This window comes from Podarcis muralis, chromosome 3 (assembly GCF_964188315.1).
Source record: "Podarcis muralis chromosome 3, rPodMur119.hap1.1, whole genome shotgun sequence".
Classification (NCBI taxonomy): Eukaryota; Metazoa; Chordata; class Lepidosauria; order Squamata; family Lacertidae; genus Podarcis; species Podarcis muralis.
Genome location: NC_135657.1, coordinates 93767246 through 93785529, shown reverse-complemented (window position 1 = coordinate 93785529; position 18284 = coordinate 93767246). Strand labels below are relative to the sequence as shown.

General features: G+C 47.1%; 1 protein-coding gene across 1 annotated transcript in view; it reads left to right on the top strand.

Moving 5' to 3' along the window:
* Positions 1-1530: 1530 nt before the first annotated feature.
* The window catches only part of RNF144A (ring finger protein 144A), a 62710-nt gene continuing 45956 nt past the window's right edge, over positions 1531-18284 (top strand). The window contains exon 1 of the mRNA XM_028722483.2: positions 1531-1935. The gene's annotated coding sequence lies outside the window, so the exon portion shown is untranslated. The remainder of the gene's footprint in view (positions 1936-18284) is intronic.

Sequence of the window (18284 nt, the reverse complement as noted above, 5' to 3'; positions counted from 1 at the left end):
AAGCCTTAAAACCTCAAAGCCACCAGCACACATGTTGCAAGAAGCGTGATGGTGTCTGTTCCAGCCTTACTAGCACTGCTACTCTACCATTACAACCGCTGTCTGCTGCCCATCCAGAATATCAGCTACTTAGCAGCTGAATGTATTACAGCCTGTAGAACCAAATCTTCTAGCTCAGTTAGCCAGCAATGTACCGTAGTTTTTCTGGGCAATTCTGCACAGAGATTCTTCCTGATGCCCCAGAGAATGATCTAATTAGTGTGTTGATCTTGCTCATAATTAGTAAAAAAGTTTTTTTGTTATAAACAGATTAGCCATTCAGGTCATCACCAGACAGTTCAAAAATGCTGCCCACTTGATTGTGTTTGATGGGAGTGTGAGGGGAGAGGTAGTACCTCTGGTGGGGGAGACATGTTGTGGTCCTCCTGGAGTAGTTTGTCCACTCCCCCCCCCCCCCCCGCATTCAGCTGTCACCTGTGGCTCCTATAAACTGTCAGAATGTGACAGCAGCCATACCAGGGGAATGGCTTCAATTGGCTGGCTAAACCAAGCGAGGGCAGCTGATAGGTATCAAAACCTTAATAAGTGAAGGCAGGCTCTGGAGGATGGAGCAGACAGACCAATAGCGGGTCCAACAGCCGAGAAGGCAGTTTCTGCACATGCTGTAGAGCTGGCATCCCCAACCTGCGGCCCTCCAGATGTTTTGGTCTACAACTCCCATGATCCCTAGCTAACAGATCAGGTTGATGGGAATTGTAGTACAAAACATCCAGAGGGCCAAAGGTTGGGGATGCCTGCTGTAGAAGGAAGCGAGGAGCAGACATGGGTCATCAACTCTGGAAGGTAGCCCATCTAGGAGAAATGACCGTAAACCGGAACTGCCTTGTGGGATATCTTCAGGAGAAGAAAAGGCTACACAAATCCCTAAGGCGGTTGGATGGCACCTTCCGGCAACTCCTGCAGCCAAACTGGTGCCAAACGTATTGCTCTGCTTTCCTTCGGACCACATCAGCGAGGCTTGTCATCTGGGCAGCTCAGGTGCTCTATACACACTGCCCAGGTGAAGCAATGAATGCCTATTACCTTTCTCCATCTCGGATTCCCAGATGTTGTTGTGCTACAAACCACAACCATCCCTGGCCTGCAGAGACCAGCAGTCAGAGATGACAGGAGTTGTAGTCCAACCCCACAGCAGGCTAGTTTCCACTCACACTCATCCTACCTATATTGGCCAGGGAGGACACAATCTCTCCTCGCTTTCTGTTATGGGTCGATGGCAGGCATTCGTACTGCCGCACAACCCACCCAGAGGCGCTTTTTCGCAACGGGTGAAGAAACCGCCATCCGGAGGCGCATCTCGACGACGGGGCGCTGTGAGGGGCAGCTACCCCCCAGCCAGCCCTCTTCTCCGGAGGCGCTTCTCCTTCCCAAGCCGGAGAAAGGAGACCCCCCCACCATTCAAAGCCTCCGCCCCGTCTGAGCGAGGCGCGAACTGGGGAGTCCGGCAGGGGGCGCGTCCTCCCCGCGCGCGCGCCGCGCCCGGACTTGAGCGGCGCGCTTCAAAGCCCAGCCGCCGCGGCTGCAAAGCCGCCGGAGCTTAATGGCGTCCTTGCGCTCAGATTAGCTGCTCCCTTTTCCTTCCTTCCTTCCTCCTCCTCCTCCTCCCCCCCTTCCTTCGGGGAGGCGGGCAGCGGGCAGGAGGAGAAGAAGAAAAGGAGCGGCGGGAGAGGGAGAGGCAGAAGCGCGCGGGCAAGACTTCGCCGGGAAGGCAGCGGCACACAATGCGCCAAGAGGCAACACCCGGGCAAGGCAGCGCGAGAGACTGAGGCGCGGCGGTCCAGGCGAGCGGGAGGAGGAGCAGCAGCAGCAGAGCAGGAGGGAAGAGGCAGCGGCGGCCCCAGTCCCCCCTTCTTCCCGCGCGGCGGCGGCAGGAGGGTAAGGCGGCGCGGCGCGCTCGGCTTTGTGTCTGCTTGCATCCGACGGGGATGGCGCGCTCTCTAGGCCGCTCGCTCGGGAATTGGCGAGGCGGCTCCTTCTCCGAGGCGTCCGCACCGACGCGCGCCTTTGTGTTTGCTTCCCGGGGACGAAGATGCGGGCATAGGAGCCCCTTCCTAGGGCCGAGGTCTCCCTTCGCCCCCCTCCCCCAATAAAATAACGGAGCCCCCCCCCCCAGTTTATGGACATTGCCGTTCAAATGGCTTGTGCGCACCGCCACGTCTTGTGATGGATTACGCGGGGCGGAGCTTACCTGGTCCCCCATCCCCAATAATTTGTTCAAGTTGGTACCCCAGTGCAGTGTTAAATTTTAGCCCCACTCCCCCCCCCCAAGAGGCTGAGGCGGTGGCGCCATGGAGAAGTTCACTTTGCCCCCCAGGGCGGCTGGGAATGCGGATTCCAGGTTCTCGCCTGTCCCTCTGGCTGGGTCGGTGGGTGTGCCTCTTGGGTGGTGGGCATCCTTGGCTATTCTCCTTGTTCTTCTCCACCAGGCAAATGAGTGTAGGAAGTTGGATCGGGCCACTCTTAACGCTTCTTCATTTCTAAAGTGCTAAATAGATAGCATCTACCTGAAAAAAAAATATCCACGCAAGTCGTTGATCGCCAAGAGGCGCAAATTGATTTTGTGTTGGTTATTTATCTCTCTTGGAATTGGTTTTCACGTCGGTTATTTATTTCCCTTAGCTGGCCGGCATGCTGGCCAATGTGGGGGAAGACCTGCTTGATTGGCACCCATGGCAGGTACAGATGGCTGTGGAAGTACCGGTAGTTTATTGGATAGCTATGTGGCATCTTAGGGACGCGGGTGGCGCTGTGGGTAAAAGCCTCAGCGCCTAGGGCTTGCCGATCGAAAGGTCAGCGGTTTCGAATCCCTGCGGCGGGGTGCGCTCCCGCTGCTCGGTCCCAGCGCCTGCCAACCTAGCAGTTCGAAAGCACCCCCGGGTGCAAGTAGATAGGGACCGCTTACTGGCGGGAAGGTAAACGGCGTTTCCGTGTGCGGCTCTGGCTCGCCAGAGCAGCGATGTCACGCTGGCCACGTGACCCGGAAGTGTCTCCGGACAGCGCTGGCCCCCGGCCTATAGAGTGAGATGGGCGCACAACCCCAGAGTCTGTCAAGACTGGCCCGTACGGGCAGGGGTACCTTTACCTTTACCTTTATGTGGCATCTTGTGGCACAATGGGTCATTGCATCTGGCTGTTGACCCCGAGCCCACCAAGGCACGGCTGTGAGCAGGATTCCTGCATTGCAGGGGGTTGGACTAGATGACCCTTGGGGTCCCTTCCGACTCTACGATTCTTTGTACGCACACAATTTAATATAATCATAGGCTTCTCTCCTGCTGTCCTCCTGCCGCATTTGGCATCCATCCTGACATGACCCTCCATTTATAAAGCTCTCTGCGCCCATGGGACACTTTTTGGTTTTTTTGCTTAGTTACCCCCACCCTGCCCCAGCCAAGGTAGAAACAGGTTTGTAGAGACAGTACAAAAAGGCAGGGGGATGCAGCCAGCATCCACAGCCTCCACTGACATTAATACTCAGGCAGCCTTGGAATCCCTTCAGATGGAGAAGCAGCAGCAGGGAGAGCAATCTCCCAACTTAATCCTTTCCACTGGCAGATTTTCTGCAGGGGGAAAAAGGGCGAGATCTGACAACCTTTGGCCGCACTTGAAGGTCTGAGTATGTGGGGAGGGCTGCCAGAACAGAGGGGAAAGCGTTGGGAGAGTATTTAAGAAGCTTTCAGAGGATTTAGGCCTGGGATGGTGCTATGTGTGTTTGGCTGGATGGATGTGATTATAACGCCCAGAGATTCCCCTTTGCCGGTTCTCTGATTTGTTGAGACATATTATGTCCCCCGAAGGGACACGGGTGGCGCTGTGGGTTAAACCACAGAGCCTAGGACTTGCCGATCAGAAGGTCAGCGGTTCGAATCCCCGCAATGGGGTGAGCTCCCGTTGCTCAGACCCAGCTCCTGCCAACCTAGCAGTTCGAAAGCACGTCAAAGTGCAAGTAGATAAATAGGCACTGCTCCGGTGGGAAGGTAAACGGCGTTTGCATGTGCTGCTCTGGTTTGCCAGAAGCGGCTTAGTTATGCTGGCCACATGACCCGGAAGCTGTACGCCGGCTCCCTCACCCAATAAAGCGAGATGAGCACCGCAACCCCAGAGTTGGTCACGACTGGACCTAATGGTCAGGGGTCCCTTTACCTTTACCTATTATGTCCCCCGGGAAGGTCAAGGCTGCAAGGCTGCGATGGGGAACCTGTGGCCCCCCCAGATGGGGTTTTTTAGGACTCCTAATTCCCATCATTCGAGAGCATTGGCCATTCTGCCTGGGGCTGATGAGTTGGATTTCAACAGCATCTGGAAGGCGGTAGGTTTCCCCATCCCTGCTGTTGGGTAATTGACTTTATTCTTATACCTGTGGACATTTTCAGATGAGCTGTCTCTTCACAATACATTGTTGGGAGCAGCTGCACCTGTAGTCACTTCATCCATCTCATGCTTATTGCTTCTGCCTAGTGTTGCAAGAGTGCTATCCAGCCATCACCATCCCCTGTTGGAAAGCCATTTGATCCAGCGGAGGCTTCCATTAGAGCAGGGTTTCCCACACTTGGCTCTCCACCTGCTTTTGGACTACACTTCCCATTATCCTTGACCAGTGGTCCTGCTAGCTAGCGATGGTGGGAGTGGTAGTCCAAAAGCAGCTGGAGACACCCAAGTTTGGGAAGCACTGGTTTGCATACACTGGTAAGGTGCTTCCATCCCTTTCCTGAACCCATTGGGCTCACCACTTCTTGTTATGGAGATCTTCTGTGTGAAATCCCTCCAATCACTCCAGCTAGAAAAGCACTGGCATTGCTGCTGGCTATTGCCACCTGAAGTCATTGTGGTTGTCTGTGCAACCCTATAACCAGGGAGGCCTTGGGTGAGGCTGCTTGAGAGATGAGTGGGGAAGAGAAAGTGGCCGGCTCGCATGTGTGAACCAGTTCCTTGTGATCATAAGGAACCAGATGGCAGAGCTTGCCTGGACCAATTAATGGACTACATAAGGGGCCAATCTGGTTTATGGAGTACCTGGTTCACAATCTGGGAACGCTTTGTACCTCCTGTTCACATGTTTAGCAAACTTGCTGACATAATAATAATAATAATAATAATAATAATAATAATAATAATAATTCTTTTGCAACACATTCTTTGGGCACTTCACAAGTGGGATTTTCAAAAATGCAAGTGTGGAAGTGTTGTGACTTAGAGTGCAAGCCCCTTTCTCCCATTCCCTCTGTTGGCTGGAGGAGCCAGAGTTGCGTGAATGTCAAGTCTGTCTCTCTCTCTTGTGTTGCTACTGGCAGATGCCTTGCTCTTGGAAGGTCAGATCTGCTAAAATGGCTGAAAGATGGTGGGTGCCTAAAATTAGCCTCAGAAGAAGCAGCAGAATTGTGCAAATGCCAAGTGTTGTTGTTGTTTAGTCGTTTAGTCGTGTCCGACTCTTTGTGACCCCATGGACCAGAGCACGCCAGGCACTCCTGTCTCTTCCACTGTCTCCCGCAGTTTGGTCAAGCTCATGCTGGCAGCTTTGAGAACATTATCCAACCATCTTGTCCTCTGTCATCCCCTTCTCCTTGTGCCCTCCATCTTTCCCAGCATCAGGGTCTTTTCCAGGGAGTCTTCTCTTCTCATGAGGTGGCCAAAGTATCAGAGCCTCAGCTTCACAATCTGTCCTTTCAGTGAGCACTCAGGGCTGATTTCCTTAAGAATGGATAGGTTTGATCTTCTTGCAGTCCATGGGACTCTCAAGAGTCTCCTCCAGCACCATAATTCAAAATCATCAATTCTTCTGCGATCAGCCTTCTTTATGGTCCAGCTCTCACTTCCATACATCACTACTGGGAAAACCATAGCTTTAACTATACAGACCTTTGTTGGCAAGGTGATGTCTCTGCTTTTTAAGATGCTGTCTAGGTTTGTCATTGCTTTTCTCCAAAGAAGCAGGCGTCTTTTAATTTTGTGACTGCTGTCACCATCTGCAGTGATCATGGAGCCCAAGAAAGTAAAATCTCTCACTGCCTCCATTTCTTCCCTTTCTATTTGCCAGGAGGTGATGGGCCCAGTGGCCATGATCTTCGTTTTTTTGATGTTGAGCTTCAAACCATATTTTGCGCTCTCCTCTTTCACCCTCATTAAAAGGTTCTTTAATTCCTCCTCACTTTCTGCCATCAATGTTGTGTCATCTGCATATCTGAGGTTGTTGATATTTCTTCCAGCAATCTTAATCTTAAAAATACCAAGTGTAGGAGGAACTATATGTTGCACTTTGAGACCGCAGAACTGCACAGAGGCCCCCTTACATGTTCTCTAAAGGAGCTCCGGTCATCTCATCCATAGGCTGGCCTGGCGAATATTCCACTCCCTCCAACTCTGCTGCCTGGAGAGGCTCATATGCTATTCTTGGTATGTTTTTTGAAGCGAGCCTTGCTGAAGCCGCTGGCAGGAAACCCACACAAATTGACTCAGGATACTCATCATTTGCTGCAGGGAAACATAAAGGAGATAGATGGGGGCAGGGAGGGGGAATAGTACCCTCAAGTATGCTGTCAACGCAGCGTCGCTGGACATTTATCCATAACCTTGCTTCACATAAAGAGGCTAAGAGTGAGATCGAAGTGTAAGAAATAGAACACGGAGAAAGGAAGGCAATAAGTATTGTTTGGCCGAGTCGTCGTTCAGAATTGCTGTATGCAAGCTTTCAGGTGGCGCAGGTTTCTTCCCTGCGTAAATCAAAATTTAGGAATATATGTGCATGTGTTGCATCGGGTCTGGGCTGTACTTATTTCCTTATAAACTTATTTATAGGCTGCCTTTATGGGCATAGTCCTTACAAGGCGGCTTACCTATCATAAAGACACAATACCATTTAAAGGCAAACTAGACCGTTTTAAATGCTAGCAGCATGAAATTACCCGAAACATAGACCAGTTAAAAATAAATGGAACAGCAGCATGAATTCCAGAAGCTAAAAAAGCTATGCATTCCAAAACAGCTATTTAATTTTAGCTCCTAAAATTAAGGCCTAAATTTAAAACTGGTGTGTGCATTTTTTAAGCCTGTAGATTTTAAAATCTACAAAGTTGAAGCCACCTGCAGTTGGTGATGAAATGTGGAATTTTAATTTTTGAGTAACTGTAACGGATGAATTAACTGGGTAGCTTATCATGAGGGATTCCATCCTTTGCTAACTAAACACTGACAGCATGAAAACTTCTCAGTTGTTGCTGTTTTGCCTGCATTTTTCCATAATTCACTGGAGTTCTCTGCGTCCTTTCCATCTTGGCTTATATTTTGGGGCAGATTTCATTAATGTCATGAGTCACCCCAGGCTATTTCAAATCTAGTTACATCATAGGAATCTTATTTTATTCCAGCAGATCTTCCGGTCTAATTATATGAGCCTCCCTCGCTGACCTTTGACCTCTTCACATCCTTCAGAATTCTTGTTCTCTTCTGCTCCCTGGCCATTTCTTCTCTGTAGCAGCACACCAAGCCTTTATGGGGAGTTATGAGGATCCTATGGTTTCTCTTCAAGAGATCTCTCCATCCTCTTCCCTTTTTTGCCTGTCAGTTTAAACGTGAATATCTACTGAGGGTAGACTCTGGGGTTGCGGCGCTCATCTCGCTTTATTGGCCGAGGGAGCCGGCGTACAGCTTCCGGGTCATATGGCCAGTATGACTAAGCCGCTTCTGGCGAACCAGAGCAGCGCACGGAAACGCTATTTACCTTCCCACCAGAGTGGTACCTATTTATCTACTTGCACTTGAACTGCTTTTGAACTGCTAGGTTGGCAGGAGCAGGGACCGAGCAATGGGAGCTCACCTCGTCACGGGGATTCGAACTGCCGACCTTCTGATTGGCAAGTCCTAGGCTCTATGGTTTAACCCACAGCGCCACCCGCATGCCTTATGTGGCCAATAGCCAGGTGCAAAAAGCGCCTGGCACCTGGCTGATTTTGAGCACTGGTTGGGAAGGCCCTCCAACACCCAAGTGTGCATCTGTTGAGCAGTAGTTACTTTGTTCTGTTTTAAGGGTCACGTTATCTACCTTCAACACCACCCGCTGTGCAGATAAGCAGCTAGCATAAAGCACAGCATGGGTAAGGGTTTATAGAAAAGGCTGCTGGTATCCCTGCCTCACCAATTTTTCAGAATTCTTTGACACTGTCAGCACACATGGAGGAAGTCACCCTTTGGACTTCCAAAAAGGTTTCAACAGTCTTCATTAGCTCTTGGGTAAATTTAGCAGACTTGTGGGGGTGGGGGGAGAGGGTGGATTCTCACGTGGTTCAGGAACGGATTAAAGAAAGCAAAGAATCTGTGACATTTTAACGAATAGCAAGTTTACTGTGGCATTAGCTTTCATGGACTGGAGTCTGCTTCATCAGATGGCACATTTATACATGGGTGGAAGAAAGAGTGGGGGTCAGATGGCAGCGGAATGGATAGTGAAAGGCAATTTAATTATGTAGAGTAAGTTAAGGGAGGGATTCACAACAACAGTAGCTAGTGAAAACTAAATAATCTTAGATTTTCTAGGTTGCTTGGCACTAAATTTGTAAGCTTTTGAACTCAGGAGATCTGGGCCTCAGGGATCTATCCATTCTTAATAATGCATGGAAGTTAAATGTTTTGAGAATGCTTGGCCACATGTTTCTGTCCAGGGTAACTCCAACAGCAGAGATGTCAGCGGATGATATCGGGCGTGTGGCTATCCCTCCAAATATTTTAGGGAAATGTTTTAGGGGACCGTCGTCTGACACCTTTCCCCAGTTGGTGCAGATGATGACTTCTTGCTGTTGGTGTCTGTTGGTGTTGCAGAATGTGTTGAACTCTCAGTGCAATTCATTTTCCCCCGCATAGCTCTGAGGCATAGTTTGTGGAAATGTTTCGGCAGTGCGTTTAAAAGGCTGTTTGTTCAGAGTTCCACTCAGCACCAATGGCCTGTGCCCCCACCCTTAATTTAAGGAAGGTGGAAAGTTGTTTCAGCCTAACTGAGTTGTCCTTCGATGCCGTCGCTTGCCGACACGCCTCAGGTTATTTTACGAGCTGATTGCCATCCTGTGTGATATAGAACATCCATCCATCTTTGTTTTGGCTGCTCGTACTTCTGGACTGCCCGTTAAATGCAGAGGCCAGCTTCTCCAGCATAGTTTGGTTCAGTAAAAAGACTGACCTATGCCTCTAAGAACACCTGAGTAGTGTTTCAGAAATGCTGCTTTATTGTATGAGCTGAAGTAAACTGCTTTTGATGGAAGGTATATGGCATTTTTGCTTTGCAGTACTTTGGAGGGAAATGCTCAAGAGCCACCAATTAAATAGGACTATTCTTGGATTTTCCAAAATTAACTGGTTTGAAAATTCTATCTGTTTCCTAGAACTTACAGTACAGTATCATTCCTAGATTTTTATAGGGAGGTAAAAAGAAGCAGCAGTCAGAGTTCTTTTTATCTATTTAGGTCTTTCAGCGCATTATGTTCCAGACATTTAAAAAACAATTGCAACCATAAATGGCTCAGTTGCTCCCTCGAAAGCCTCTAGATAATGTCTCATTCAGGAGCTGCCCATGTAATCCATTCTTGCTGTCTTCTCCAGAAGGATGTGAAAGAAGAAGAAATAAAGCAGCATATTAGCAGGATATCTCCAAGCTCCAGTACACTAAAGCAGAACACTAGGTCTTTTTGGGTCCAGACTTTTGAGAAATAGGAACTCCAGCCCAGGTAGCTTTTGGAGGTATGAGCTTTCAACAGAAAACTGCACTCAAAATAATATCCTTTAAATTCTGCTCCAATTTCTAGATGGCTTTGTGACCACCGCTCATGTGGGAATTCTTTGAACCTGAGGTGCAAAACTCTCATCTGAGGCCTGTTTCACGCATGAGTCACATGCATCCCTTGATCTTTCTCATCTCTTATTTGATTGACAGTTAAATGTGTCAGCTACTAAAAGTCCTCTGTGATGGCAACTCTTTGCTGCCTGTGGTGATGGTCCAATATGAAGTCTGACAGTCATGAAGTAGGGAAGAGCATGTATGTATGTATCGATCTGCCTGGAGATAGGTGTGACTCCAGCTAGATATCCAACTTTTAGAAGATACTTCCGTCTCAGCTACTTAGCTCCTGGCTGTCACATATGTCTGTGGGTTAGACTCAATCTGGTTCTCTGTGCGCAGTGACTTTGTGTCAGGAGCAACTTGAACCGTGACTTGGAGTATCTTCCCATAGCCGTGGTTGTACTGCTCTAGCACATTCTTGTTTGCTCATAGGTTCGGACTCCTGGCTTAAGTGTCTCCCTCGCCCCACTAAAAAACACCCCCCAGCTGACCACTGTCTCACTCCATGACCCAACTACTGACATCTGGTTCCCATCTCCTGATTTCCCTCTGACAGCTGATTGTGGCTTAGCTCTGATACAGAGCTGGATAGAGTGTGGTGGTTCCTAACACACACACACACTGAGAACTGAGTATTTCCAGAGCCATACTTGACTTTGGATAAGCTGGCAGCACAGATGAACATTGCATTGGGTACCACACATAGCAAGGGGCTCTTGGGCAAGCTGTGTACAGCAGCTTGCAAGTGATGTGCAGGTGTCCTGGCATGTGCTTTTCCTACCATTAAGGGCTTTCCAGTGTGGTGTAGTGGTTAAGAGCGGTAGACTTGTAATCTGGGGAACCGGGTTCGCGTCTTCGCTCCTCCACATGCAGCTGCTGGGTGAGCTTGGGCTAGTCACACTTCTCTGAAGTCTCTCAGCCCCACTCACCTCCCAGAGTGTTTGTTGTGGGGGAGGAGGGGAAAGGAGAATGTTAGCCGCTTTGAGACTCCTTCCAAACTCTTCTCTTCTTCCCTGGGCTGGACAGGCAGGAAGTTATTTGTAGCCCATTTGAGGTGCCAGCCTCCCAGCGAAGCCATGGAACTCCCCACCCAAGAAGCACTTGTGAGAGGTACATCCAAGCCAAAGTAGCTGCCTTGGAAGAAGCAGAGGTGAAGTACCACCAAAAAGCTTCTTCCCGTCTGGAGAGAACTGTGGCTCCTGGTAGCTGCTACTAGACTGCATCTGTGCCCTCCGAGGCACCATGAGATGTGGTGGCAGGGTGATCCTTACCCCTGGATCTCTAAACCTTTGTTCATGGGCACCTAATCCTAGCCATAAGGGCCCACTTTGGGTACTCCCAGTGCTGCTGACAACTGAATGTTCTTCAAGCTGAGAGCAAAACAACAATCCCGTTGGGATGGTGTGAACTAGTCACCGTCTCCTCCAGTGATTCGGTAGGGGAGGGAGCGGGAGGCAAAGGAAACAAACACATCAGCATAGAAAAAGAAAGCATCGTTTATTATTTAGAGGGACTCGAGATGTTTGAAGATGCTGGGAAATGGTACAAAAGTGACTTGCTCTTTCTGTTCCTGCATTTCCTCAGTGCATCCAAAGTGGAACTTTTGCATCTTTCCCCACACTAAGATGCTCAAGAAGATGCCTTTCTATTCTGTGGGGAGATTGATCACCCTCAATCTTTGTGTTATCTAAAGGTGATTTCTTTAAATATATTTTTAATTAGGATTTATAAAGAAAAATACAAAGATTATTATCAAATAGCTTTTTTTTTGTGTGTCCAACAATAAAACAATAATCTAAAGGGGGCGGGGGGAAAGAGAGAAAGGAAAGAGGGTAAAGGAAAAAGGAAAGAAAGAGGAAGAGATAGAGAAAAAGGAATAGAAAAAGATTTCAGAGAGAGAAGTAAAGAAGCTAAAGAACTTTTGATTCTTCATCTGACTTCTATATGTATAATTATTTACTTCATCCATTCCAGTATAATTTCAGTTTTTGTCTCATTTCATTCTGTTTGAAATCCATAGCCCAATTCAGTCATTTCATTTCTCTCCCCATTTCCATGTATGCTGGATACATTTGAGGAGGACGGATCGTGCCCAATAGCTCTGTCTTCCAAACTTTTTGTGTTCAGTGCAGACATGGAAAGGGTTTTTCCTGCATGTATACAGCTTCTCCAAATGGTTGGACACCCAGATTTCATGAAGAACCTTTGTTAGCTTCCAGATGTTGCTAAACTACAACTTGCCTCATCCGTGGCCATTGGCTATGCTTGCTGGGGCTGATGGAAGCTGTAGTTCAGCAACATCTGGAGCGCTATGGATTTTGATGAGCTACAACTCATCATCAGCTCTGACATTGACCATGCTGCTTGAGGCTGATGGGAACTGGAATACATTAACATAAGAGGGCCACAAGTTCCCTACCCCACATGCACACATATGCTGGTGGCTTCTGGGAATCAGTGTGGCCAGCCCCACTTAGACAACACATAGTGGATTTCGAAATAAATCTATTCCGAGACAAAGAAAGGTGGAATTCCAGACTGTTAGAGCCACACCCCATAGCTGAACATTTTTGGGGGTCATTCACATGCAAGTTGAAGTCAGCTCACTTCTGCATATAGTAACTGTCCTGTTATTGGAAGAATCATCACAAAGTTACTTCTCATGGGGTGAATATTTCATTTTAATATGCCTGTTTATGATCCAGGGCAGATATTTGCACCATATTTGCTGCCCTGTGTATCCCCTCACCCTGAATCTTGGCAGGATCTGCAAGCAGATTTAGTTGTCTGATGTTGCAGAGATTTGGGTCCCAAGCTGTTTAGGACTTGTATCCGTCACTAGCACTTTAAATCAGATCTTGAATCTGAAGCCTTGAATTGAGGTTAGAATAATATACATGCAACTGTTGCCTCAGCAGCTCAAGGAAACCAGCATTTGCTACAGCCAGCTAATCTTCTCTGTTCTGCTGTTCCCCGGAATCATTTTTTTATTATTTTTTTTAATCCTAAGGAAAACAACTGGCTTAAATTTGGCACAATTCCTCCATCCCCATCAGCAGTGCACGAGGCATGCACTCTTGAATCATCGGGTCTATTTCCTCAGATTAATCCTGCTGCAACAGAACCTCAGCTTCCCTCTCTGGTTTCTAGCAAACCTTTTATTGATTATAACGAAAGCTGTGCAGCAGAATAGTACGGTGGTATAGGATCTGCTTAGTTTTCAGTAGAGATAGTAGGAGGAATGGTCGAGTCCGCTACCTAGTCTGGAATGTCCTTGTGTCTTTGTTGACTGAGGAACAATGAACATGCTGCACTGCTGAACATTGGAGTGTTAGGCCTTCCATCTTGTTATGCTCCCTCCAGTCTGACAATTTCCCGGCATTTAAAGGTGAGACAGGTTTGCAGGTATGTTTTTACAGGCCCACAAGACATTTACAATAGAGTTATACTTTACTTTTCCTCTGAGGAGGTTAAGATCAGGTACAGTGGTACCTCAGGTGACATACGCTTCAGGTTACATACGCTTCAGGTTATAGACTCTGCTAACCCAGAAATAGTGCTTCAGGTTAAGAACTTTGTTTCAGGATGAGAACAGAAATCGTGCTCCAGCGGCACAGCAGCATCAGGAGGCCCCATTAGCTAAAGTGGTGCTTCAGGTTAAGAACAGTTTCAGGTTAAGTACAGACCTCCGGAACGAATTAAGTACTCAACCTGAGGTACCACTGTACATCGTTCAGAGCAGCCCCTATGAGGCTGAGAGATGGTGACTTGCCCAGGGTCACCCGGTGAGCATATCCTCGCCCATTTATGTTAGCTAATTACCTGTGGCATATTGATGACTTGAAAGGGAGGGGAAACTGTTTTTACTCATCACATTCAACCAGAATAGTAGCTCTTAATAAGCCTGAAGAGAGAAGTGGATTTTGATATGGAATACTATTGCAGAAAAGAGGCAAGGAATTTTAAAGCCTCAACACCCCATTGGTCCAGGAGATGTTGTTTCCTGGCAGGGGGTTTGTTTAGTTGTTGTTTTGCCATTACTGTGATAACAAACAGCTATCAAGTGAGGTAGTTTCCGATCTCAGAAGTTGACAAATCTAAAACCAGCCAGGCCAAGTTTGGGACAGTGGTATCTCAAGGTGGTGATCTGTTTGGCTTAAGATCTGTGTTTTCTCACTTGACATCCAGTCTGGTGGGCTACCTAATAACAACACATTTGCAAACTGCTCAGTTCTAATCTGTTTTAAACTTTCACAGTAGGTACATTTCCCTTCTTAGCCTCTAAAATAGACTTTCGTTCTTTCTATCTTTCTTTCTGGCATGTATTGCATTTTCCCGAGGTAGCTGTCAGTTGGATAAGGAAACTACCAGTGTTCACAGCCTTTCTGTCACATTTTTAACTTCTCACCATATTAAGTCATCAGCAGGGTTTCTGCCTTCTGTAGATAGGATTTGGCAAGAGATTCTGCATTTTTTTAAAAAAATATATATAATAATCTTGGGATATAGTTTACTTGCCTGAGTCACCACATCTTTCTTGCCAAAACTAAAACTGCCATCTTGGGGACGGACGGCACGTTCTGCCTCAGCCTCATGTCTTCAACACCCTGCTACCGTTTCTCCTCTGCAAGTTGGGGTGGGGGTTCCAGAAGGTGTTGATACATTTATTGAGGTGGCGGAGAAGTGGGCAAAGGGGGCTTAACCCACCTACCCACCCCCAGCTGCTTCCTTCTGCAGCCCAGATTACAGGCCCATGTCTCTGTGTCAAAGGCAGGTTGCGGCAGGATTAAACTCTCTTTGCTTGCCTGCCCACGTATCACACCTTCTGAATTCCCCCGCACCCCTACTTTCAGATAGGAATGGGAGCTGAGTGTGGAAGACATGAACGTGCAATTCCCCTTCCCCATGGCAGTTTTAATTTTGGAAGGAAAAATGGTGGAGGGGCCCCCTTGGAAGAAAACCAATGAGCAGGAGAAGAGTTAAATATTTCTCCCACTTATTGCTCCCCCCCAATGCAAATTAAGCCCTTCTTGCAGAGGGGAAGGTAAAGGTAAAGGGACCCCTGACCATTAGGTCCAGTCGTGACCAACTCTGGGGTTGCGGCGCTCATCTCGCTTTATTGGCCGAGGGAGCCAGCGTTTGACCACAGACAGCTTCCGGGTCATGTGTCCAGCATGACTAAGCCGCTTCTGGCGAACCTGAGCAGCGCACAGAAACGCTGTTTACCTTCCTGCTGGAGCGGTCCCTATTTATCTACTTGCACTTTGATGTGCTTTCAAACTGCTAGGTTGGCAGGAGCAGGGACCGAGCAATGGGAGCTCACCCCGTCGTGGGGATTCGAACCACCGACCTTCTGATCGGCAAGTCCTAGGCTCTGTGGTTTAACCCACAGTGCCACCCGTGCCCCATTGCAGAGGGGAAGCAATGGCCAAAACATATTGACTAGACTAGGGTGAAACAGAAGGCAGTTCCTCCCTTGGAAAGTTAACGTTGTGCTTCCTGCCCTTTGTTCGTATTAGACTAGCTACATTTTTGTTGTTTTTGAAGTTATTTATTTGTTAATTCATTCCATAAACTTTATACAATTCTTTATTGCAACTAGCTACATTTTTGTAAAGGTTCTCCTTATTCTTAGTAACAATGGGGATGCTCTTAGGACTGCCACGTTTTGTTCCAGCGTGGTTCTTGTGCTTTTAATTTCAGTGTAACTGTCTGAAATCCAACAGACACACATACAGTCACACCTTGGTTGTCAAACTTAATCCATTTGACTCCTGAAATGGTTTGAAAACCAAGCTGCCGCTTCCATTTGGCTGCAGGAGCTTCCTGCACTCATTTGGAAGCAGCAGAAGCCTCATCGGAGATTCGGCTTCCGAAAAATTTTCGCAAACCAGAACACTCACTTTGCAGCGTTCAGGAACGAAAACGTCCCAAGTGCAGTCATACCTCGGGTTACCGATGCTTCAGGTTGCCTTTTTGGGGGTTGTGGACCGCCGAAACCCGGAAGTACTAGAATGGGTTACTTCCAGGTTTCAACGGCTGTGCATGTGCAAAAGTGCTAAATTGCGCTTTGCGCATGCGCAGAAGCGCCGGCAACCTGTGCGTGTGCAGATGCGGGTTGCGAACATTCATCCCGCACGGATCACTGTACCAAGGCGTTTGACAACTAAGGTACGACTTTACAGTGATAAACTCCCCATTACGCTGAGGTTGGTTTTTTGTTTTTTTGAGAATGCAACTGTTAAAGGTACTGGAACCCACTTAGTTTTAGTTTTAAAGACAACCATAGGTATTATAAAAGGGCTGTAGAACAGGATCTAGCAACACTCCTTCACAGGCTTAGGCTGAATCCTGCACACCTTTACCTGGAATTCACCTTGAACTCAAGTGTGACTTACTTCTGAGTAGACATGGGATTGTGTTGTTAGTGCATGGACCTCATGCCTCAAAAGTCTTCATTTCATATAAATTCTTCTGATGTGTATTTTTTGAAGTTCAAATGGCTTTAAGAAAAATAAATGGCTAAAAATACATAACTTGCTAACAACTTAAAAAGTGCTAGCTGGCAAGTTGACGCCAGCTGTTTGCCAAGTTTGGAAAGAAAAGCTATATATGCAGAAGTTCATTCAGCAGTAATGTAACAATAGAGCTTGGTATTTTTGTCATTTATTTTAACTTTGCACCTGCAACGCACAAGTGCTTCTGGGTTGAGAGAATAGAGTTAAAATAAATTAAGTACAAATAGGTACAAATGATAACGTTGTTGTTGTTGTTTATTGATGTTGTTGTTATCATCTCAAGTTCAATAAAACAACAGCCTAGCTGATAAAATACAACAGATAAAGATTTTTAAAACTGTCTACTCAGAGGTAGGGATGGCGGACAAATTAGATTTAATTCACATTGAAAGGCAAGCCTACCTAACTACAAAACATTACACAAACTGAAATTCAGGCATCGTTTGAATTCACACTTTGCACATTTTTCTTTGCAGTTCTCCAGCCAAGCAGTGTGTACTAACACACATATGCTAGGTCCAAGTGCTCACACAAATGTATTTATTAGTGGAAGCAACATTGAATTAGGGAAAATTGCTTTACAAAAATGTGTAGATTATGCAAAACTGCATAAAAAGCCTATGTAGTAGTATAAATTTGCTGATGAATTTTCATGAGGACTTAAAAATAATAATCACAAACTTATGTGGGATTGTGGAGAACTGAACTAAACATTAGAAAAATGAGAAACTGAGTTTGACCAAATTGCCAGTCCCTACTCAGAAATCAGGGACATGGGTGGTGCTGTGGTTTAAACCAGTGAGCCTTGGGCTTGCCGATCGGAAGGTTGGCGGTTCGAATCCCAACGACGGGGTGAGCTCCCGTTGCTCGGTCCCTGCTCCTGCCAACCTAGCAGTTTGAAAGCACGTCAAAGTGCAAGTAGATAAATAGGTACCGCTCCAGTGGAAAGGTAAACGGCGTTTTTGTGCGCTGCTCTGGTTCAGTCATGCTGGCCACATGACCTGGAAGCTGTACGCTGGCTCCCTTGGCCAGTAAAGCAAGATGAGCACCGCAACCCCAGAGTTGTCCGCGACTGGACCTAACGGTCAGGGATCCCTTTACCTTTACCTTACTCAGAAATCAACTCCATACTTTCAGGCCTATAGGTATACATTTGCAGCTTATATTCCTGGCAGATATTTTTGTGCCCCCTCCAACTTTTCTCCAACAGGTCCCTCATACCCTGGCTGCTATGGGGTAAAACCCAGAGTCCTGCCTGCTTCAACAAGCAAAAAGGGACTGTCATCAAGAACCAGCTTTTCAGTCTGCCTCTGCAGCTATGCCTTTTAATAGCTGCACAAAAGGCAAGAATTAGCCAGCAAAACTTTTCTCCTGTACAGAGATGAACATTATCACATGCAAATTGCAATAGATCACACTGTTTGTGCTTTGTTTTTTAAAGACATTGTTACAGGTGCTAGTTGCAAAGTTGGCAGCCTTAGACAGACAAGAATCTGGCAACCCTAGATGTTTTACCGATGGTATATGACCCCTGCAAAATTGGCAAAAATGTATAAAACTTGTGATAAATGTTGGAAATGCAGGGAAAGGGAGGGGTCCTTCTACCATATGTGGTGGGAATGCCAAAAGGTAAAAGATTTTTGGGAAAAGGTATATAATGAAATCAAGAGAATTTTAAGATATACCTTTGAAAAAAAAACCGGAGTCTTTTCTGTTGGGATTGGTAGGAAGGGAGATAAAGGAGAAAGACCGTAAATTGTTCCAGTACGCAACAACGGCAGCAAGAGTTTTGTTAGCTCAATACTGGAAACAGGGGGAACTGCCAACAATTGAGGAGTGGAGATCCAAACTGTTAGAGTACGCGGAGTTGGATAAAATGACAGGAA